Raw genomic sequence first — 24,557 nt, forward strand, 5'->3', positions numbered from 1 at the left:
GGAAGAGCAGTAAGTGCTCTTACCCACTGAGCTATCTCTCCAGCCCCCAACATTTTCTTAATTGTTAATTGACATAGGATGCCCCAGTGTGGATGCTACTATATCCATAGGCAGGTGGGCTTGGACTGTTAAAAATAAAGTAGCTGAACAAGCCAGTATGCAGAGTGGCCCTTCCATGGTTTCTGCTTAGGCTCTTGACTCCAGGTCCCTCCCTTGAATTCCTGCCTTTCCTATCCTGGATGATGGAGATTAACTGAAGATATAATAAACCCTTTCTTCTCCAAGGTGCTTTTGATCAGTGTTTTATCACAGCAACAGAAAACAAAGTGTGTTAAAAAAAAAGTTTTACACAAAGAGAACATAATTGTAATATCTGGATAAATCACTCATTCTTTAATTGAAGAGAATATTTCAACTTTTCTAAAGATTCACTAACACAAGGTCGGGAATGTTATGTGTGCCTAAACTATTTGTGATACTATTTATATCCTTCTAGTTGTGTAGCTAGAATAGATTTCTGATATGTTAATTCTATATACTCATTTAATATGGCTAAGAAAACTTGAGTGGCCCTGAAAGGTTAAGTACTTCTAATTATTCATAGACTAAGATTAGAAACCAGCTAGTTATCCTTTTCTTCAGTGCCTTCTGGCTCAACATCAGGACTAGAGGATAGCATAAGTATACTGAAGTTAGTTTTTGTAAATACCTGCTCTCTGCAAAGTTTTTTGGACAGAGAAGAAATAACTTGAGTATTACAAAACGAGGGACTAGAAGGACTGTCATATGATAGGAATCTAGAAGAAGACAGCACAACAGAGAAAAGATGGTTTCTTTTTTATAGTAGGATAACTTTGAATATCTAAAGTGAATTTATAAGCATTTAAAGGCAAGTCAAGAGTAAAGGATATAATATAGCAACAAACAGGATATTTAAAGATGTGGATGTGCCAATTTGGTAGGCTTTTTTAAGCAGGTCTATTTTTGTATTGTAGATGCATCAAGACTATTTGCAATTAATTTCTTAATGGTTCCTCTGAAAATTTTGTAGAAGATTTAAGGATTATTAATTACAGGTTGTAGTGATCAATTTGTCTTTTTATTTTAGTGATTTTCAACATAGTGATTAAGATTGTATTATATCAGTGTCCAGCAAAGGGTTTTCAGATCCTGAGTATCCATTTATGACTCCCTCTGGCAAACTGTATATTTGTGGACTTAGGATACAAAGGAATATACTGGGATGTCAGGAAAATTTCTCAGGTAATTCTTTTTTACTTTGCTCCCTTTTCTCATTTCCCAAAAGAGGCCACAAAAGAAAAAAAATCAAACTAAAATATTCTACCAAAGGAAAGTTATTTGTCAAGAGTTAGGTAATCAAGAAAGCTTTAAAGTAATGAATTTAAAGTGAATTTAACAACTGAAATTAAGGGGGGTGGGCATAGCTCAAGTCACGGAGCAAGTGCCTGGCATGATCAAGGCACTGGATTTGGCTCTAAACATTCTTGACTCCAGTCACCTTCAGTAAATGGATGCATTTGGTAGGAGAAAAGGTACAAAATAATTTTTCTCAGAGGAGGATGGAGGTGATAAAAATGGAAGTGGGTTATGTTTATAGATATGTGAAATTTGTAGACATGTAGAATTTGTGTAGTGAGTGAATTATAGTACTAGAATGCTGGCCTTTTAAAGTAAATTTTATAAATAAAGTATTCAAATATGAGTGCTTAGCAGACTATATTCTAGTTAATCTGTGAACAAATTGGGCAAAAAAAATCTGCTTTAGAAGTTTTATTTCGACTTCGAAAGGAGGAGACAACTTAAAAATAATTTTATATAAGTAAGCAACTTAAATGATAAGTGTAAAGTACTCTTGTAAAAGAAAGTAGAGCAAGATAAAATCATTGAGTACTGGATGGCAATTTTAAGTAGAGTATGAGAATGAGAATTCCCTTTCATAAAGCTATAATCATTGTTAATGATTTTCTATATGTATACATGATTTAAAAACAAAAGTTTTTTGTTAAATAATGTCTTCCCCCCATCCCCAAAGAATATGCCTAAGTCTTTATTCCTGGTAGTTGTGAATGAGTCTTTGGATAATTTCTGCATATTTTAATTAAGAATTTGAGGTGAGGTCAGTTTGGATTAGGGTGAAGTCTCGGTACAATGAATGATAAGTCATCTTAGAAGAGAATATAGGACATGTAGAACATTTTGACAAGTAGAGATTAAAGTTATACAAGCCATAAGCCAGTTAGCATACCTTGAACAGGTAGGGATTTTTAAGGCTGTTGGGAAAGTAAGGTTTTGCTTCCACTTTGATTTTAGACTTTTGACCTTCAGACTTGTGAGACCAATTTTTTTTTTCCTTCATAGAGTCTCATGCAAGGCCTCAGTTGGCCTTGAGCATACTGTAGAGCCAAATATGATTTTGAATTTCAACATGTACAACCACTGGTTTATATGTGTGGGAATTAACTCAGGACTTCCTGCATGCTAGGCATACTACCAGTTGAACTATATTCCCAACCCAAAATCTTTTTTTTTTTTTCCGAGACAGGGTTTCTCTGTGTAGACCAGGCTGGCCTCCAACTCAGAGATCCGCCTGCCTCTGCCTCCCAAGTGCTAGGATTAAAGGCGTGCGCCACCACCGCCCGGCGAGGAAGAATCTTAATATACAACACAGACTAGCCTGCAACACTGTGAAGCTTACGCTGGCCTTGAACCAGCAATCCTGCATCAGTCTCCAACCTGGGACTGTGTGTATAATATACGAGGGCGGACAGCACATTTATTCTTAGATCTTTATTGTAGAAATGCATTTCTGCTTATTAGGTTCTTAGAAAAAATTTTGACAGATTTTGCTTAGTTTGCTTTCATAAAAAGCTTTTTATATTCCTCCCTTCAGGTTGAATGTTGCTTCCTCTGAATATTATGAATCTTTAATTCACAATCCTATCTGATAGACAGGAAATAGTATATTCCTGGTTGGTTTTACTTTTTCCCAGTTGGTAGAAGAATTAAATTCTGTGCAATGCTTGACCATAGAAAAAGCTTTTGAAAAATGAAACTATTATAAAATTAAAGTATAAAAGTTTAGTGAACTGTAAGGAATTGACATTTATTTTTATTAATTTAACCACATATAAAAATACCATTATTCATTCCCTCCCTCCCTCCCTCTGTATTTCCCTTCCTCCCTCCCTCTCTTCCTCTCTCCTCATGTGTCCTGGCCATCCTCTTCCCTACTTTGTCTCTCCTCTCTCTTTTTCTGTCCTCCTTTGTTCACTTTTCTTTTTCTGCCTCTACTCTCTTCCCAAGACCTCCTTCCCAGATCCCAAATGAACTTCCTTTTATAATTAAGAGGAAAAAAAAAAAGGATTGGCTAAGGATAAATTGCTAGCTAAGGATATAACTCAGTGGTAGAACATGTGCATAGCTATCTTAGTGCTTCATTACTGTGATGAGACACCATGACCAAGGCAAATCTTGTAAAGGAAAAATTTATTCGTGGCTGTCTTACAGTTTCAGATGCTCTGTCCATTATCATCATGGCAGGAGGCATGGCAATGTCCAGGCAGATAAGTTGCTGGAGAAGGAGCTGAGAATTGTGCATCTTGATCTGACTGCAGCCAGGAGTGACCACTGTGTTAAACAAACTCCCACAATAGCTATGTGCAAGTATTTTGGGTTGTTTCCAGAAGTAAAAGTACACACATGGATGCTTTTATAAACATACTTACATATATATGAACAACTACACACACACACACACACACACACACATATACACACACCACAACATTTGAAACATTTTAAAGGATTTTTATCCTTTGAGGACAAGTGAAGTTTGTGAATAGAGTATGACTTCCTGTTCTTACACTGTTAGTCTTGTTTAATATGAAAATCTCATAACATAGAAAATTAGCCGGGCAGTGGTGGTGCACACCTTTAATCCCAGCTCTTGGGAGGCAGAGGTGGGCGGATTTCTGAGTTTGAAGCCAACCTGGACTACAGAGTGAGTTCCAGGACAGCCAGGAATACACAGAGAGACCCTGTCTTGAAAATACAAAAAAAAAAAAAAAAAAAAAAAAAAAAAAAAAAGGAAAAGAAAAGAAAGAAAATTAGTACTTGTTCAATAAATAAGAGCTTTCTGGTCACTAATTTCCATTCTTATGTGGGCATGGTGGTACCCCTTTCTAGTCCTCACACTTGGATAGTGAAGGCAGGAAGGTCACTGTTGTTTTTAAGACAAAATCCCAATCGTTCAATTGAAGTCTACCAAATGAAGACTCAGGAGTCATATGCTGGGATGAAAGACTGCTAGCTTAGACAGGCAAAGAAAACATCCAGCTGACCTTCCTCCTCAGCCGGTGTCCCAGAATAAAAGCTCTCGTTCTCCTTCCCTGCAAACTAAAGGTCCCTCCTTTCTACTTCCTGTTTCTCTCTATTCATCCTCCTGACTTTTTCCCACTCTCTATTGTTCTTTTTTTCTTATGTTCCCTCCCTGGCAATTGGGTGTTTGTCCTGTCTTTTAATTTATGATTGACTTCATTTAATCTCTTTTATAATAAACAGAAAGGTCTTGGATTAAAGTTGTGTGCTAGAGCTGAGCCACACCACAACTAGAGACAAGTTTTTTCAGTATGCAGTCTTTGTGTTCAGTATGATCAGAGTTTCTGTTGTATAATAAAGCCAGTCTAGGATAGTGAGCAATCCTCAAAAACAAAACAAAAATTGTAGTTCTTACCATTTACAGTTATTAGTTCTAGATTAAGTTCATACTTAGATTTCTGAGTTTTTTAATATCTTATACTTAACTCTTGCCTGAGTTGAGTGCATGTTTAGATCCCTGAAAGATACCTTTATCTTCTACTCAAAACTTTGGGAAATGATTATTTTTATATTTTCTTTACAGAAATTATAGTATCTTTGTATATGAGTATGTATATATGTACATACTCATGTGTATAAACAAGTATGATGGGTAGGTATTGAGGTCAGAGGTTGATATTGATTGACTCCCTCTATAGAGTTCTACCATATATTTTGAGACAGCGTCTTTTTGTTGAATCTGGAGCTGTCCTGTTCAGTTAGATTAACTGTCACCACCTACCCTGTACTGGGAATCAAACTCAAGCCCTCAACCTTGCACAGCAAATACTTTACTGACAGCCTTCATTCTCACTCTTGGCTTTGTTTCAAATGCAAGTAGAATGATAACTATGATATGGGTTTTTTAGAATAAAACTTGTATATCTTGAGAAATCAAATGTTTATAATGATCTTAATTATTGAAATTAAAGATACCCATGGCGTCTTAGATTGTTGTGAATGAGGACTAACTAATAAAGTAAAAACTTTAATACTCCTTTAATAAAAGAGTTAGCAGAAAGTATGGTTTGTGAATTATATCATTATTTGATTCCCTAGTCTATAAGTAGTAAATTTCTTAAACTTTATATAGACTTCCTATTCCAATTCCTACAACGATGAGAATTTGATTAATCTTATGATTTTTTTTTTTTTTAATTTTGGTTTTTTGAGACAGGGTTTCTCTGTGTAGCCCTGGCTGTCCTGGAACTCACTCTGTAGACCAGGCTGGCCTCGAACTCAGAAATCCACCTGCCTCTGCCTCCCAAGTGCTGTGATTAAAGGTGTGTGCCACCACCGCCCGGCTAATCTCATGATTTTTAAAAAATAATTTTTCCAATGCAAATCGATCCATTCTTATATCCCTTTACAAAGCTCAAGTCCAAGTGGATCAAGGACCTCCACATAAAACCAGATACACTGAATCTAATAGAAGAGAAAGTGGGGGAAAAGCCTTGAACACATGGGCACAGGGGAAAAGCTCCTGAACAGAACACCAGTGGCTTATGCTCTAAGATCAAGAATAGACAAATGGGACCTCATAAAATTGCAAAGCTTCTATAAGGCAAAGGACACTGTCAACAGGACAGAAAGGCAACCAACAGATTGGGAAAAGATCTTTACCAATCCTACATCTGATAGAGGGCTAATATCCAATATATACAAAGAACTCAAGAAGTTAGGCTCCAGAGAACCAAATAACCCTATTAAAAAATGGGGAACAGAGCTAAACAGAATTCTCAACTGAGGAATCTCCAATGGCTGAGAAGCACTTGAAGAAATGTTCAACATCCTATCATCCTTAGTCATCAGGGAAATGCAAATCAAAACAACCTTGAGATTCCACTTCACACCAATCAGAATGGCTAAAATCAAAAACTCAGGTGACAGCAGATGCTGGTGAGGATGCGGAGAAAGAGGAACACTCCTCCTTTGCTGAGGGCATTGCAATCTGGTATACCCAGTTTGGAAATCAGTCTGTCGGTACCTTAGAAAATTGGACATAGTATTATTACCTGAGGACCCAGCTATACCACTCCTGGGCATATACCCAGAAGATGCTCCAACATGTAATAAGGACACATGCTCCTCTATGTTCATAGTAGCTATATTTATAATAGCCTGAAGCTGGGAACAACCCAGATGTCCCTCAACAGAAGAATAGATACAGAAAATGTGGTACACAGTGGAATACTACTCAGGTATTAAAAACAATGACTTCATGAAATTTGCAGCCAAATAGATGGAACTTGAAAATATCATCTTGAGTGAGGTAACCCAGTCACAAAAGAACATACATGGTATGCACTCAGTGATAAGTGGACCCAAGATACAATTCACAGACCATATGAAGCTCAAGAAGAAGGAAGACCAAAGTATAAGCTTTTTCAGTGCTTCTTAGAAGGGGGAACAAAATACTCAAAGGAGGAAATATGGAGACAGTGTGGAGCAGAGACTAAAGGAAAGGCCATCCAGAGACAGCCCCACCTGGGGATCCATCCCATATACAGTCACCAAACCTGGACGCTATTGTGGATGCCAGGAAGTGCTTGCTGAAAGGAGCCTGATATGGCTGACTCCTGAGAGGCTGCCAGAGCCTGACAAATACAGAGGTGGATGATTGCAGCCAACCATGGACTGAGTGCGGGGTCCCAGATAGGGGAGTTGGAGAAGGGACTGAAAGAGCTGAGGGGGTTTGCAGCCCCACGGGGTCAACTGGCTACACCCCCTGGAGCTCCTGGGAACTGGACCACCAACCAACGAGTACACATGGAGGGACTCATGGCTTCTGTGCATATGTGGCAGAGGATGGCCTTGTTGGACATCAGTGGGAAGAGTGGCCCTTTGGCCTGAAGGGGTTCAATGCTCCATTGTAGGGGAATGCCAGGGCAGGAAGGTGGGGGTGGGTGGGTGGATGGAGGAACACTCTTATAGAGGCAGGGGGAGGGGGAGGTGGCATAGGGGTTTTTGGAGGAGAGACCTGGAAAGGGGATAACAGTTGAAATGTAAATAAAGAAAATATCTAATAAAAGAAAAAAAATTCTTCCACTGTTATTTTAGACTAATGTCTGCTGATCTTCCCAGGTGTGTGAAAGGGCCTGGTGTTTAATTGCCTCTGCGTATATTTATTCTAATAAATAGTTTGTTTGATCTAGAATATTCTGTGTGTTTTTGAATTTTATTTATTTTTAAATATACATATATAAATGTATGTTGTAGGATACTACAGCATTATTTTCTGCACTTTTATATAGTTATAATATACATATAATCACATTCATATTCCTACCCCCGTTCTGTTTTATTTATTTATCTATTGTTTGCTTGTTTGTTTGTTTGTTTCAAGACAGAGTTTCTTTGTATAGCCCTGTCTGTCCTGGAACTCACTTGGTAAATCAGGCTGGCATCGAACTCACATAGATCCACCTGCCTCTCTGTCCTGAGTGTTGAGATTAAAGTCATGTGCTACCTACCAGTGCCTGGCCAGTTTTATTTTGAGAACAGGGTCTTGCTATATAGGTTAGGCTAGCTTAGACTCATTGTGTACTTCATTTTGCCCTTGAACTCATGATCCTTCTCTTCCTTCCTTCCAGTGTACTATTATATGTGACCTGGAAAAAAAAGTCTTCCTCACTTAAAGAAAAAGTCTGAGCCGGGCGGTGGTGGCATATGCCTTTAATCCCAGAACTTGGGAGGCAGAGACAGGCAGATGTCTGAGTTCGAGGCTAACCTGGTCTACAGAGTGAGTTCCAGGACAGCTAGGGCTATACAGAGAAACCCTGTCTCGAAAAACAAAACAAAACAAAAAAACAAAAAACAAACAAAACAAGACAAAACAAAACAAAAAAAACCTGTACAGAAGAAAGAGAATGAAAAATGATATTGCCTTAGTTAAATAAGAAAATAAACTTTGGAATTGGCTGTGATATGACAGATTACCTAATGGAAGCAAAGGAATCAGTTAGCTTTTTAAAGTTTCTGTCTGAATACTAGACTATTGTACATATAGTCATGGGATGCTAAGGAAATGCACTTGACTTTTGTTTTTGTTTTTCAGGCAGAGTTTCTTAGTGTAGACTTAGCTGGCCTCTAATTCACAGAGATCCACCTACTTCTTCCTCTGGAGTGCTGAGATTAATGGCACATGCCACCACTACTTGGCTGACCAATTTTTTAATATTGAAAAAAATTGATTTTTCTGGGTAAACATTAAAAATACTTAAGATAATGTAGAAATAATCACAGTGAGGCATTATATCCCTCTAAAACCAAGTGAGTTACTTAGGAATGTAAAGAGACTTTTTTTTTTTAATTAGATATTTTCTTTATTTACATGTCATGATTTTTCTTTTCTCAGTTTCCTCTCCTAGGAACAAACAAACAAAAAGAACAACAAACCCCTGTTGACTCCCCCCTCCCCGTGTTTGCCACCCCACCCTCTCCCACTTATTGGCCCTGGCATTCCCCTAGAGGCTCACAGCCATCTATTCATCTATTGAACTGAGTATACTGTCCCCAATGAAGGAGTTAGAGAAAGGACCAATGAAGCTGAAGGGTTTGCAGCCCCCTAAGACAAACAACAATATGAACTAACTAGTACCCTCAGAGTTCCTAGGGACTCAATCACCAACCAAGAGACTGTTTTTTAAGAGTTGATTTTCTCATTGTTCCTGCTCCCTACTTTTTTCCTGACAGTAGAAAGGAAGATATTCTTAATTACATCAGAAAATGATCAGAGCCAGGCATGGTAGCTCATGCCTGTAATTCTAGAACATAAGTTGAGACAGGAGAATATAGAGAGGACTAGGTCAACCTGTAATTTCTAGTTCAGTTCAAGGTCAGTCTGACCTACAGTATTGTAACCCTCCTGGTTTGAGTCCTGCCTCTGATAGCCACACCTCTCTGCCCATCTCCTGCTATTCGACACGCCTCCAACTGGGTTCTAGTTACATTCGAAAGCTCCACCCCCACAGAGTAACAAGGAAGTCGCAGATTGGACTATCACACTGACGTATTTTGGGGGGAGTGGTTTATGCCCCAGGTATTTTACCTGTTGGGGGAACAAAGGGGAGGCATTAAATTCAAGATGGTTGAACAGTAAAGTCTGCTGTCTAATTTTTACCCTTCCATGTTGGTAGGTATTTCTGTGGCCACTCTCTTATATATCCTTCTATCTCTTCCTATCTATTTCTAACTCCTATTTCCAGAAGAACCCTTTCTTTAACATTGGTGCTGGTACCCAACACAGTATGAGACACTGTCATTTAACAACCAACCAACTTTTCTTTCTTTTACATTATCCCCAAAATGATGAATTAGCAAATACAGATTGAAATCTTGAACCAGCTAGTACAAAGACAACAATTAACATGTTTTGCAAACCAGGAAGCTTAATTCTGTTGGAATGTTTATGTAGACCAGTGGGATTCAACCTCTGAGGTCTCAATCCCTTTTGGGGGGTATTGTCCACCAACACTTTCACAGGGGTAGCTTAAGACAATTGGAACACAGATACTATATTACAGTTCATAACAGTAGGACAATTACAGTTATGAAGTAGCAATGAAATGAAGTAGCAATTTTATGGTTGGGGGGTCACCACAACATGAACTTTATTAAAGGGTTACAGCATTAGGAAGGTTGAGAACCACTTATGCAGTTAAATAGGAAACAGTTTTCTTGATTCATCACTTAAGGCAGGTGTGGTTGGGTTGATACTGAAGCTAGGTTATACAGATATTTACTTGGAATCTCTATGGGAACATCATCATTGTCAACACTTGTTCTTTTCAGCCCTGTACAAGGTTTTTTAAAAGAGAATCTCAAATTTATGGGAAACTACAAGATTCAAATAATTTTCTGTGCTGTTTATATAATTTAAAATAATAGGAACTCAAAAAGATGGTTTCTTTATACATTTATTTAGTATTAGATGATATGAAACAGTTCTAACGAGAAAGGGTTATACCTTGAGAGAATAAAAGGTCATCAAGAAAAATTAATTTTCATTTATCTTAGGAATCAAAAGGTACTTGTATATGGCTGTGTCAGTATTGAAAGATGCGAGAGTTACAGGTTTAAGTACTGGCTTTGTTACTTTCAACTTTAGGGCATCTCCTTTTTATATCTTCTTTAGTTAGAATTTTCTGTGAATTATAAATGATAGTTGTGATTGGAGAATGTATCTAAAGTATTTTATAAGTGACATAGTTTATGTCAACTTCAAACAAATGTAGAAATACCTAGGTGTAGAAATGTCAGGGCTGGTGAGATAGCTCAGGGATTAAAGAGCGCTGCTCTTTCAGAGGACCTGAGTTTAGTTCCCAGCACTCACATGAACACTCATAACTGTCTGTAACTCTAGGTCCAGGGATTCCAATGCCCTCTTCCCAGGATTCTGCATGCATATGATACAGGTAGCTCACACAAACCACACACACACACGCACACTAAAAAAAAAGAAGATAAAAAGTGAAAACCTTTACAAAGGTTTTTAAAAATAGAGAAAATGTTAATTGAAAAATTTCTTTCTCTGATTGGCCTATGAACATGTTTTTGATGCATTTTCTTAATTGTTGCTTAATGTCAGAGGGCCTGGCCCACTGTGGTCATGCCATCTTGGGCCAGATGGAGATAGACACAGTAATCTCTAAGGCAAATAAACCCTTTCTCCTCTTCCTCCTCCTCCTCTTCCTCCTCCCTCTTCCTCTTCCTCTTCTTCTCTTTTTTTGGGGGAGGGGGAGGTGGGTTTTTCGAGACAGGGTTTTTCTATATATCCCTGGCTGTCCTGGAACTCACTCTGTAGACCAAGTTGGCCTCGAACTCAGAAATCTGCCTGCCTCTGCCTTCCAAGTGCTGGGATTAAAGGCATGCGCTACCACTGCCTCGCTTAAGGTTTCTTGATGTCTTTTATGGTTTATAGTTTGTCTTTTTTTAGCAGTGAGTAACATTCTGTCTTGTCTGATTATATTGCAGTTTATTTTCCCAGGTAGCTACTGAAGTACATCTTCTTGATTGTTGGCAAGTTTTAGGAATCATAAGTAAAGCTAGTAATAGCTTTTGTACTTATGGTCATTATGGAAATTGTATAGTATTTTGTTGTCTGTGTGCCTTTATTCAGTTTTTGGTTTCAGGATATTCTGGCTTCATAGAATGAGTTTGGTACATGTGCATTTTTCTCCCCTCAATTTGACACAACCCAGTGTCATCTAAGAAGAAACTTCAATTAGGAAAGTGCCTCCATTAATTTTGTCTGCAAATCTATGAGGGCTTTTTTTTCTTGGTTAGTGATATGTAAGAGCCCAGGTACCATTCCTGAAAAGGTCTTTGGGTGTATAAGAAAACCAGCTGGGAGCTAAAGAGATTGCTCAGTGCTAAAGAGTACTAGATGCTCTTTCAGAAGATGTGGATTTAGTTCCCCACACCACATTACATCTCAAAACTATCTGTAAGTCCAGTTCCAGCAGAAATATACTTCAGTGGTGGTTGACTTATGTAAATCATCCATGTCTCCTTTTTTACTATATCAGAAGTCACTGAGGATGTATTCATGATTTTATCCTTTTAGATTTTGTTCTATGCTTGAATCAATGAGTTTTTTCATGTCAATGCATTATTTTAGTTAAATTCCTACCTTAACAGTCCATCTTTTATCAAAGCTTTCATAGTTTATCATAACATTTTTTATTAATGCTCACTCAAGTTATAGTTTAGTGGAAGAATGCCTTGGGTTTGATCTCCAGTACTGGTAGTACTGGAAGTCTTTGTTAGATCTAGTAATAAATCAAGTAAAAGAAATAAAAAGTCATATTGCTCATAGTTTCCTAACAAATGGTTTTCCTAACAAATCCACCAAAAGTCTGTATTGCTGATGAACAAATTCAATAAAGTGGCTCAATTAAAAATCCCCATGTAAAAATAAGTAGAATTTCTCTGTATTAATAAGGAACTTCTGAGAAATCAAGGGAACACTATTATTTCAAGTAGCTGCAAATTCCTTTTTATCTATGGAAATGAAAGATCTGTACATAGAAGACCATAAAATACAAAGAAGACAAATAAATGGAAAGTCATGTTCAGGGATTGGAAGTCTTTTATTATTAAAGTGTTTATTTTTGTCTAAAGTAATCTAAAGTAATATAGATTCCCTTCACTATAATCCCTTCTAAAATGCCTGCACCTAGCAGGCTTAGTGTGGTCCCCCTGTGCTCCGATGTTTCAGATCTGTTCTTGGCATAGTTTTAAATAATAAATAAGTTAATTAATTTTATGTGTGTGAATGCTTTCTTGCATACATGTTGGGACAATGTGTGGGTGTGGTGTCCTTGGAGGCCAGAAGAGGGTGTCAGATATCCTCAAACTGGAGTTAACAGTGAACTGCCATGTTGGGGCTGGGAATCAAACCCAAGTGTTCTGGAAGAGCATCCAGTGCTCTTAACCACAGAATCGCCCCTCTACCTCCTCAGACATAATTTTTATAGGTACAAGAAAAAACAGGCAAAATTCTCTCCTAAACTGTATAATCCAATTATTAGTGAACCTTAATGGTATCAGTTAACATAGATCTTAGCACATATTGATAAGTTGATTAAAAGGTGGAGAGGTTCTATCATTAAAGATCTTTTATGTATGTGATTGTGCTGATAAATTAGGGTCTTGATGAATGCAAATTATCTAGGAACTTTATTTGTTGTTTTATTTGCTTTTCTCAGTACTATGAAGAAATATCTCACAAGCAACATGAGGGGGAAAGGATTTATACTGTCTGTTTTAGGTGATAGATAGTCTATAATGGTAGGGAATTCATGGCTGTGACATGGTTTACATTTCTCTGAAATAGGAAGCAGATAAAGAGGGAATGGGAGTGGCACTGCTCCCTTAAAACTCTCATACCTCTCCTTCATCATGACTCATTTCCAAAAGTGTGAGACTACTTCAATTAAAGATTCCATAACTTCTCAAAATGTTGCCGCCAGCTTGGGATTGGTGCACAACTGCATTAGCCTGTGAGGGACATTAGTCTTGTTTGAATATTAGCTACAGATCAGTTTATTCTTGCATTGCTATGTTTTTCATTTGGTGACCTTGGGCTCATATATTAAATTTTTAATTATATGGGAAGTCTAGAAGTTTTCTTTTCATAGGATTGGGAAAACTAAGAATTGTGTAATATACCTTTTATTACAGTTCTTAGAGTTACTATTATATGATTCTATAAAATAGAAATAATTGGTAAAAAATTTGGCTAAAATCTCCAGTTCTTTATTTATTTAAAATTTCTAAAAAAGTATATGATGTATTCTAGTTATTTGTGTGCTACCAACAAAAGTCATAATTTCACTAGTTGTTTTAAAGATTTTTGTTTTTTGTTTTTTGAGACAAGGTTTCTCTGTATAGCCCTGGCTGCCCTGGAACTCACTCTGTAGACCAGACCAGGCTGGTCTCTAACTTAGACATCCACCTGTCTTTGCCTTCTAAGTGCTGGGATTAAAGGCATGCGCCACCACTGCCCGGCTTGTTTTAAAGATGTTAAGTAGAATATTTAACACAAATATTATCCCTTAATAGTCTTGTTTGAAGAGTATAATGTATAAGTGTAGTTTTGCCAGTAGTTCAAAAGATATAACATTATTATTACTTTTTTTTTGCTTTTTGCCACGTTAGGCAGCAAGACCAGGCAGGGCCGCCTTCTTGGCAAGTGTTCTGCTACTAAATTACACACAGTAGCTTTAAGATATTTTTTGTATCTTAATGCAGCTCACATTGTGAGTAAAATCAGTTCATCAGCCCAGCCCCTGCCCATGAGACTTATGATTAAAACAATAATTACAATTTATATAATTTGTATTATATAAATAATTTGTATCTTACAATTTGTATTACTATAGTCTTACAATTTAAGTAAGTTGAAAAAGTATAGAATGTGTGAGCAAAAACCCTCTTTTGAACTGGAGGATAACCACTATTAACATTTCATGTTCATATTCTTCCTTTGTCTCTCCCCAATCCCTGTGTGCGTGCATGTGTGTGTCTCCCAAACATGAAAATTAAATGGTTTCATTACATTTTTAATGGAAAGTTTGTTTTAGTGACATTAATAATTTTCTTTTCCTTTTTTTTTTTTTAAAAACAAACTGGATATCTTATTTGTTTACATCAAATGTTATCCCCTTTCCTGGTTTCCCCTTTGCAAACCCCCTATCCCATCCCCCCTTCCCCTTCTCCTATGAGGGTGCTCCCCAACCCACCCACACACCCACCTACACCCACCTCACCGCCCTAGCATTCCTCTACAATGGGGCATCAAACTTTCACAAGACCAAGAGCCTTTCCCATTGATGCCAGATAAGGCCCCTAAAGTTCCTTCAGTCCTTCACCTATTTCCTCTATTGGGGTGCTTATGCTCAGTCTGATGGTTGGCTGGGAGCATCTGCATTTGTATTGGTCAGGATCTGGCAGAGTCTCTCAGGAGACAGGTTTTGTGTCTGTATGTGGGATGGATCACCAGGCAGGGCAGTCTCTGGATGGCCTTTCCTTCAGTCTCTATTCCACTCTGTATTTCCTTTAGACAGGAGAAATTCTGGGCTAAAATTTGGAGATGGGTAGGTGGAGTCAACCAGGGGTCCATGCTTAACCTTTGGATATGGTCTCCCTCCCCTTTGTGGGGTATTTCAGCTAATGTCATCCCCATGGGGTCCTGACAGGCTCTTAATTTTCTGGCATTTGGGACTTTCTGTTTGCTACACCCTCATCCCCTATTGATACAAACTGTTCATTTTCCTGACCTGTACATCTCTTCCATCTTCTCCCATACCTGATTCTGCCTCTCTTTTACCTCTTCCCCTCCTCTCTTCCTCTCAAGTCTCTCTCACTCTCTCTCTACTTTCTTTGGTTATATTGTTCCCCTTTCTAAGTAGGACTGAAGCTTCCATTCTTTGGTCTTCTTTCCTCTTGAGCTTCATGTGGTCTGTGAATTGTATTGTGGGTATTCCACGCTCTTTGCCCAATACTCACTTATCAGTGAGTACATACCATGTGTGTTCTTTTGTGACTGAGGTACCTCACTTAGGATATTTTCTAGATCCATCCATTTGCCTGCAAATTTCATGAATTTCTAACTTTTATTTTTTAAGTCTTGATGCCTTATGTTCAAGTAGATTTTGTGAGAAAATAATAGAGCTCTAGTTCATAAAAGGGTGAAGAAACCTCAGTACTTTTTAATTACTCTTTACTAGCTTAAACAGTCTGCCTGGGAACTAATGATGCAGAGCTCTAGGACTCTGTATTTGAAGCATTAGTTGTATGGGTATGTCATCTCAGGTCTCACATACTTATTTGGAGGAGTTTGAATTTGAGGCCAGCCTGGGAGCACAGAAAATTTGAGTTTTAAACTAACAGAGAAACTCTGATAGCTGTTAATTTTCTCCTTTTCAACTTTTTTCCTTTGGTTTGTGGTCATGAATGTATTTATGTATGTCTGAACATACACATTTGTGTACTGGTGTATTTGTGTCTATGTATGGAGACAAGAAGTTGGTATTGGATATATTCCTTGGTTGTTTTCCATCTTGTTTTTTGCTGGAGTTAACTAATTCACCTAGTTAGGCTCTTCCTCTGTAGTGCTAGGGATTATAGGCATGTGTTACCTTGCTATTTACATGGGCAAAGAGAGGTGAACTAAGGCACTTTACCAGCTGAAACTCTTCCCTATCCTTATTAATTTCTTTAATTGCTGCAGAATGTCATGTCTGTGACAGCCATGGAAGAGTTCTGTTTAGATCCCCCTTGAAAAACTTGTACCTTGAAGACAGCTTTAGCTGAGACTCCAGGTACAGTAGCCCTTCAGATCACTGCATCATTCAGTCCAAGCCATATATTCCCTGGGTGGCTTCTCGTCACTTACTGAGCTTAGCATTAGCCGTTTCTGCCTAACGTGGAACTTCTCTTTGGGCAGTCCAGAATGAGTTCCCTGTACGACTGGTAGTTGAAGACTGTACTAGTTTGAGGCTGTTCTTACTTAATTCTGCCTTTTTATTGCTGTACTTTTTACAGCTGACTGGCCTGTGTCGTAGCCTTAAGATGTTTTTTTTGTTTATCCTTTTGTTTCTCTTCACATTTTTCCATAAACACTTCCCATGATAATTTTTTTACATACATAGCTTCTGTCTTGATTTTGCTTCCCTGAAATCCTGAATCAACACATATTTTTTTAAAAAAATATACTCAACATGTTTTTTAAAAAGCATAGAAATGTGCAAAACGAGGACAGCAATCACCCCTTCTCCAAAACTACAGAAAAGCTAGTTAGAAATGCTTATTATTAAACCTTTGTCATTATTTCAACTTTGTCTTAGTTTTTGAGCCTTTTAGGTAGTGTCTATTACTCTAAGTGCTGAAAGATAGGGAATTAGTACATGAACATTCTTTAATTGTTCCCTCATCTTGTCACTTGCTTACATTAATTATCTTTTTGACTCTTTGAAGTCTTCTGTTTATAATTAGTTATATATTATATAATTATGTATAATTTATACTATGCTTTGAATAATTCTTTCAAAAATCAGTAATTGCTATTTGCTATAATTGTATAAATATAAATAAGTCCAGAACAAAGTAATTGATTGAACTTTGTAGAAGGCATGTAGTGCCTTTTGTTTTAGGTCTGTCAGGGAAATTGTCTTTTTCTAGGTATTCAGCTTTCTGTTTCCTGTGCAGAACTCCTGTTGTCTTATCAGTGCTTAAGAGCACAAGCTATATTTAGATTTGAATGCCAGCAGCAATAGTTACTGACAATGAGCTGGGCGTGGTATTAAATGCCCATAATCCCATTACTTGAATAATGGAGGCAGGAGGTTTAGGAGTTCATGACTACTCTTCTCCCTATGGTGAGTTCCAGTACCCATTTTATATATGAAATGTATATGGGTCACAAAACTTCTTAGGCCTATGGTAAGCAGCATTGTTACCTTTATTTTTTTGTCCCCTCTGCTGCTATGTACTGTATGTACTGAATCACATTCGCAGAAGATTTTAAGACAAGCAAGGAAACACAAGAATAGGAAGACTCCCAATCTAAATGACAAAACTCAGTTTCTAGTTATGTAATCTTAGGCAAATTAAAATCTTTATTTTTGTGGCTCAGAAATTGTTTTTATGTTAGGTTTTATAAATATTGTTACAAAAAACCAATAAATAAACCATGCAGTGATTTTTAAAATGTCCCTTTATGCTAGGCAGTGGTGGCCCAGGACTTTAATCCTAGCACTAGGGAGGCAGAGGAAGGTGGGTGGGTGTCTTCAGTTGAGGGTCAGCCTGGTTTACAGAGTGAGCTCTAGGAAAAGTAGGGCTACACAGAAACCCTGTCTCGGGTGTGTTTGGGACAGAACAAAACTGTCAGTTTATATCTTGTCTTGCCCATTGATCTTTTCTTAGCATCTAGGAAGGTCTAAAAGGAGTTAGCACCTTTTGGAGGCACTAGAGATCAGATTCCTTAGCCACTCAGATTGTTGGCAGAAATGATTCCTGTGTGCCTGTATATTCCCAAGGTCCTCTTTCTTTGTTGGATGTTGGTTTGGGGAAAAGAGATATTGTTCAATTCTTAGAGGCCATCTACTGTTTTCATTCATGGCTCCTTTCATCTCAGAGCAATGGAGAGTAAGGTTCCTCTAAAGCTTCAAGTTTTTCATGCGCTTTTTCCTGCTGTATCTCTTTGATTTGTTTGCATATTTCCTTCTCTGTTCAGGGCCAGTGTGACTGATTATATTGATTACAAAAAGATACTTTTCCTATTTTGATGTCTGTTGATCTTCTGCCATGTACTTGAATAGATAACATAGTAGCACATGGGACAGAAGTACCAAGTGCTGTTTACCACAGGCAACCTGAAATGTTCTGACATCCTATGTTTCATAGACAACATGAGTCTACCTTGTTCCAAGGTCCCTATCGTTCTTAGGACAACCAAAAATATCATCTAAATTACATAAGTCAGAAGTCCTAGATCTCTTATCTAAATGTTTAAGTGAAATATGGGTGAAATTCTTTTAAGTATGAACCTGTTGAACAAAGAAAACAGGCTAACTTTTCCCAAAATACAGAACAGGGACAGATACAGACATGGTTCAAAAAGGAAGGACAAAAGGAATTATCAGTTCTAAGTAGTTTAGGAATCCAGCTGGAGAAACTCCACAAATTCCATGGACTTAGGAGTAATCCTTTGTGATTTGCAGCTTTCCTCTAAATTCTCTTAACCATTTGCATGTTCTAAAGTATGGGTGATAGTATTTGCTTCTTAAGATTGTTGGGACATTCAAATGTTAAGGCATATAAGGCAAATTAGTAAGACCATGTTTGACAGATAGTAAGCATTAAGTAACTTTATTATCAGCATCATTATTCATAACACCTGTCTGTCTGCCTATCTGTCTGTCTATCTGTCTGTCCATTTCTTTTTATCTACTTTTAAAAGAGAAATATTAGCCATTTTATTCTCTTGTGTAGTTTTTATGTAGTCTTTATAGGTAAAGTAGTTTCTCCTTTTTTTTATTTTTAACTTTTACATAAAAATAGTGTCTTGCTCTTTCAAAAGCAGTCCAGGAAATTGGCATAATAACCAAGTCAGCCAAAGGAAGGAATGAAAGTGTGATATAGAGCCGTGGTTGTTAGTTTGTTAGGGTCCAGCTATAGATTGGAAGCCATGTTTATTTATTTGCATAAACTTCATGCTTAATAGCTAAGAATAAAGAATATAGACTCAGACTGACTTCGAACAACTAAGTGGGATGTTAGATGAGTTCTTTTCTGTTCCCCAGTTTTACCATCAATAAAATGGAGATGATAGTGTGTATACTTACGCCATTGGGATATGCCATTTCATGTGTAAATTGATAGGGATCAAAAGATAATAATATTAATAGTTGTGTTAGGTTTTGAGTTCAGTGTTTGCTCATATCCCAAATTTGTGTAAATTCAGGGTATAGAAAGATGAAATAGAAGGAAAGTTTTTATACTTAGAGACCTCTCTCCCCACCACTATTTTTTACAATTTAGAGCCAGAATAACCTTTTGAGACAGGACTTTTCTAGAACATTGATACACAATTCATTAATGTACTTCAATAAATGGGCCTTTTCAGGTTGTTATAAGATGCTGGGAGCCATACCTAGGCTTTTCTATAGTAGCTTATTGCTAGATTTCTTTCTTAAACAGTTACTTACAAATTTCTTATTATGGGTGCTTTCTGGATTTGCCTGATGTATAAATAATGACATGAGACTTCTGTTAGAGTTCAGAGCATAGGCTTTTTGTTGGGGCAATCTTCCAGATACCATTTTAACTTAGCCCAACTCTTCTAGCCTATGATCCGCCATGTAGTACCTCTCTGCCCAGGTGTCTGTCTTGTCCATATCCTTCTCCGAATTTAAGTCTACTTTATTCTGGCTTAAACGATCCTCTAATTTCTGTTGTATCAATTACAACCTAGCATTTCATCTCTCTGTCCTCTTACTGGAAGTTCTGCCTTCCTTTCTGGCCCAGCTATTGGCTGTTAATTCTTTATTACAACCAATCAGTAGCAAGACAATCTCTGATCCATCCTTAGATTGCCTTTAGGCAGGTGAGGGTGGAGTGAAGTTTACAAAATAGAAAACCGGTTATTCATAGAAATGACAATACCAAAATCTTGCCAGCACTTAGCTCTTTGATGGTACGGAATGAACAATTAAAATACAGAGACACACCTTCATATAATTTGAGGAAGTTCACCCCAACAGTTTCTCTTTGCCATCTTCATTATACCCTGTTCCTAAATTTCTGCTTTAGTAATTATAGTAGTCTCTAGCTGTTAATCTATTCTTTGAAGTTTTTGAGAATTTAAAGTTATAATAAATGTAATCAAATCTTCTGTCACATTTAAGTTTCTGGAGCCTGTTAATAAAATGTTCATTATCTAATTATCCTGTTATGACACCTCCCTAACATGGTGAGCAATACCATGAAATTATGCATTCTGTTTACTTGGACTATAGAAAAATTGTTTTTTTGAGACTTAAGTTTTTAAATTGTGGACATTCACAAACTATTTCTTTGGCGCTGTTTTGTAAAGAACAGGTTATGTTTTGGATGTTTCTTATCCCTAGCATTGCAAAAATAAAGAGTAAAGTTTCTTGTTACAGAGCTGAATAGTCTAGTAGTGACTGCTGATAAATCCTAGCTAGCTGTATATCTTTTTCAATCAGGAATTTATGGGAAGAGATCTCAATTATCAATGAATTACAAAGAGTTTTTTTTTTTAAAAAAACAAAATAGTGCAATGTCTTGTGGTATTCACATTGATGAAATATTGAAAAATATTTTGGTAAACCACATTTAGGCCAACTTTTTCATTAACATGGCTTTATGACAGTTTGACAGTATATTGTGGCATATGTTCATTCATTATCCTGGATGTTTCATTGCTAAAAATATTCCTGGTTATTATTCCTTATCAGTTTTGTGCTTTAAAAAGCATAGTGTTTAACTGTCACATCTTATTAATTACAGGCTTCATTTTGAAACATAAATCCCAATAGAATTTTAGGTCAAGTGTATCAGATGTCCCTTTTGTTAAGAGGTTGTTTCCTTTTTAAGATAGTTTCTCTTTCATTTGGATAATGTGCTGTGTTGAGCTTTGGTTGTTAATTGATAGATGTGATATCCTCTCTGTGAGAGCTTTTAAAATGCATAACACGTATTTCAGAAAGCAGCTGTTGCTATGGCAACTCTCGGGTCACTTGCAGCTCAGCTTACATGATTGGCTGTTAATGGAGCCTAATATGCTTGAGAAGAGAATTGAGCAAATGAAAGAGGGTTTTGAAGGAATCCTCTTAAACCACTTGAAGTTTAACAAAATAGTACTCAAAAATTTAACACTTATATTACTGTTACTCGGTTTGATATGAGTAGTTTTATGAGTAATGACAAGTTCTGAAAAATAATTTTTATAACTCTTAAGAATATTGGAATCTTGTTACTATTTTCCCTTGTATTACTGTTGTTTAAAGAACACAGCTGTCAGTTATGTTCTGTGCTCTACACTCTTAACCTCAGAGGAGTTAATTGAATTGAGGCATGAGAAGGTTGTTAATTGTGTGGGGCCAGAACAAATAGTAAAACCAGGAATAGTGTCTACATTTAGTGTAGTTATGTGAATTAGGTTAGAGTCACTCTTTTATTTGGATTCTAAAGGTAGTTCTATGAATACCTGCCTCTCTTATGAGAGTGTTTGAATGGTATAGGAAGAGATGGTGCAGTGTACTTTGGATTTTGAGGTCAATACATTAAACACAATTAAGCATAAGATTTCTCAAGGATAAGAAATCCTGTCAAGCTGGTTTAGTGGGCAAAGATTCTTGCCACCAAAATTCAATCCCTGAGACCACCATGGTAGGGGGACAGACCTTATTCCTACAGGTTGCTCTGTAACCCCTCCATGCATCATGGCATGGGAGTGTATGCACTTGCACCCTCCAGAGGTAATGAACAATTTAAAAAGAACTGACATAGTAAAAATGAACCATGTACAATGCCACCAGTAGTATCAGCCTTATTAAATGACAGTTTTCGTCTGTGTCTATCTACTACCACTTTTATAACTATGGTATTAATAATAGAGCTTCTTTATTTTAGCAATTAGATAATAGTATATGTAGTTAAAATTAGGTTGTAATTCAGGTGATGTTTGGAGAATAATAATATCTCTTCATTAATTATTTTATTTTGTAAAAATGATTTGGTTGCCTAGTGTAGAAGGCATTGGAAATAGAACTAAAATATGCCGCTTATTATATCTGTTTCTACCTCTAGAGCTTTAAAAAATTGATTGTACATATAGTCCCAGACATTGAGAGACAGAGTCAGGAGGATTGTGAGCTTGAGGCAAGTCTGAACTACAGAACAAGACCTGGGGCTTGGGAATGTAATGCGCTCAGTGGTAGTACATGTCTAACAAGAACAAGATCTGTGTTCTACCCCAGCAGATTACAGTTTAGTATTTAAACTGATGCACCAGATTTTACTGTGCTAGTATATTTTGTTATTTGATTTTTAATTTCTTGTCAGGAATATCAATAATTACCTTTGATTTATTAAAGGACTATTTAGAAATATTTAATCATTTTTGTTTTTAAATGGTAGTGTTCAAGTGACTAAGTGACTCTACATTCTGTTCTACTGAGGCAATAATAGAAGTACTTAATTATGTTATTGTCTGATAAAATTAACAGTCCCCTTTGACATTAGGAAAAATAAAGTTCAAGAAGTTAACATTAGTCTTAGAGTGCTACTATTAGCAACATTTTAAAAAAATTTATTCTGGAGAAGAGTCAATGTGGACTTAGGTCACATAAGATGGAGATCTATATGCCTAGTCTGGCAATGATGAAAATCTTCTCCTATCTGGATGCCTTCAGTTTGCTACAGGTTGCCCAAGTGAACAAGTACTGGAATGCACTTGCAAGCAGTGATGTCTTGTGGAGGAAGTTATGTCAGAAGAGATGGCTCTCCTGTGACATGGATACCTTACAGAACCTGTGCATAGAGACATGGAAGCAGTTCTTCATTCACCGAACAAGGCAAGAACATGCCAAGTCCCGGGCAAAGCCAGAAGATTTCATTTACAAGGAAATTCCTGCGGAATATGGAGTTCGGGCATGTGCATGTTATATCTCAGGGAGTGGCTTAACAATAAAAGGACAAGGCAAGTCTATTGTCTGTATGGTGACTTCCGTGAACAGGATTTCTACCTGGGATATTCTCGAGGGTGTTATGACCTGGGTAAGCCCAGAGCAGCCAGCCAGTATCAAGCTATTGACTACCCTCCCTGAGATGCACATGGCAATCACTGTAGATATAGAACTGTGGACTGTCAGAGCAGGGAAGCTCTGGCAACTAACGGCCTGTTCTCTCCCTGTCTATCACTGAAAGCTGTCTTTACAAAGGATGGACCGATTGTCTTGACAGGCGATACCTCTGGTAACCTGTCCATCTTCAGGATTCCTGACTTATACCTCATTTCCAGAGTCAATGTATTCCCGTACGGTATTAATGAACTCTACTGCTCTCCTCAGAAGAAATGGGTCTTTCTGAGTAAGAAGCACCTACATATCTTGCCAAAGGTGTTTTACATGAGGAGCTTACTGAGGATATCAGAATTCTCTGCCCCTATGTCTACAGTTCTCAAATTTTCATTGTGCCAAAGAGCCTTCTGGACCCCAAGAAGGGAAGACAGGATAACCCTTATGTCCATATGTCGCCCCCAAAAAATCACAAAGTTTGTCACATTTGATATGAAGCTAGAAGAGAATGGGAACAAAATAATTGTAACAGGACATTTCTTGGCAAGCTTCTCGTCGCCAGAATATAAGGGAAGACCAGAATGGTTCGGAGTTAGTGCTCAGGACGTGATTGTTTGTTCAACTGCATCATCTCTCTTGCTCTTCCACATGGACGGTACCCCTTTGCAGACAGTTCAGTACTACCTAGAAGAGATCTTGAGACTATGGGTGGACCCCCTTCATGTCATCGTCACCTTTAATGATGGCTCTTTGGATGTGTATGCGTGGGAAGAGAGAAGCCCAGAGCTCAGGAGGTGTTATCGACTGCGAAACTGGAGATATCAGCCACCACAAAGCCTCATTAACAAAACACTATGTGATGATGTGAGCATAATTCGAGTGATGCTAAATCGTGCCATCCCCTGCTTTCTGATGACATATACCTTGAAATCTGCTCTTAGAAACTGAGTGGATTGGGTACCCTTTTCCTCAGTAATAATAAACTTCTATTTGCAAGCAAAAAAAAAAAAATAAAAGTTTATTCTGGGGGCTGGAGAGATGGCTCAGTAGTTAAGAGCACTTTCTGCTCTTCCGAAGTTCCTGAGTTCAAATCCTAGCAACTACATGGTAGCTCACAACCATCCATAATGAGATCTGATGCCCTTTTCTGTTGTGTTGGAAAACAGCTAAAGTGTACTTACATATAATAAATAAATAAAGTTTATTCTATGTATATATGAGTGTACATAAAATAGGCAGATCATTCTTTATATGTCTTTATGCATTTGTAATTTTTCCTCAATAGGCATTTCTACTTTTTTTGTGAACATTGTTTGACTTCATTTAAATTTCTTTTTAGTATACGAAGTA

The 24,557-nt window shown here is 37.3% G+C and overlaps 1 pseudogene; it reads left to right on the top strand.

The window, feature by feature from the left end:
* Positions 1 to 17,649: 17,649 nt before the first annotated feature.
* Positions 17,650 to 24,223, top strand: LOC116073955 (annotated as a pseudogene).
* The last annotated feature ends 334 nt before the right edge of the window (positions 24,224 to 24,557 follow it).

This window comes from Mastomys coucha, unplaced genomic scaffold, assembly GCF_008632895.1.
Source record: "Mastomys coucha isolate ucsf_1 unplaced genomic scaffold, UCSF_Mcou_1 pScaffold23, whole genome shotgun sequence".
Classification (NCBI taxonomy): Eukaryota; Metazoa; Chordata; class Mammalia; order Rodentia; family Muridae; genus Mastomys; species Mastomys coucha.